Below are 843 nucleotides of genomic sequence, written 5' to 3' on the forward strand. Positions count from 1 at the left end.
ACAGCGGCTCGGAACAAAGCGGGAGGCCATTCCAAGGAAATAGAAATCCATGTGTTTGTTGAGGGAATGGCCTGGCGTGGCTATCTTGTGTGGCTGCTGCTGCTGTTGTTATACGCGGCCACTGGTATACGGTTTTTGTGTATTTGCGTGTTGTTTTTACATTGTTTTTCGACCTCCCGCGCCCCCCGGGCGGCAAGCAGGACACTCCAGCTCAACAACGTCGAACTGGAGTAGAGAGGGGCGGGTTGTGGGAGAGGAAGGGCAAGGGGTCCCCTCTCCTTCTTGTTTCGGTGGCTCTCATTATCGTGTGGCGCCAGAGCACACTCGCTGACACATCCGGATTTGGTCGAGAAGGGGGGGGGGGGGGAGGGGAGGGCCGTTTCTGGTAAAGGGCGGGAGGAGGAGCGGGGAGGGGGATGGAGCAAAGGGGCTTAACAAAGAGGGCAGGAAATAATGGGTGAAAGGGGCGGGGAGGGCGGTACAGTAGTCCGGGTGCATTAAATGTGGAGGTATACGGCTCCTGATGACGACTGTGCCCCCTCTCTTCGCGCGCACGACGACGCATATATCGCGCGTCCCCAACCATAATTACCCCCTCCCACCCCCCTCTCTCTCTCTCTCCCAGCAGCGCCCCGCCACGCCTCGCTGCTGCCTACTAGTGTGTGGGATGCGCGCGATCGTATCGCGTGATTGATTTGTTTGCATCGTGGTCATCCATTCCTGGGAGCCTGCAAGCCCTACCCCCACCACGGAAAACTTCCAAAGTCTGGAAAATTTTCCGAAAATTTTCTACTTTTTTCCGGAAATTTTCTACTTTTTTTCCGGAAATTTTCTCTCAAATTA

Source organism: Frankliniella occidentalis, unplaced genomic scaffold (genome assembly GCF_000697945.3).
Source record: "Frankliniella occidentalis isolate FOCC.00 unplaced genomic scaffold, Focc_3.1 Scaffold38, whole genome shotgun sequence".
Taxonomy (NCBI): domain Eukaryota; kingdom Metazoa; phylum Arthropoda; class Insecta; order Thysanoptera; family Thripidae; genus Frankliniella; species Frankliniella occidentalis.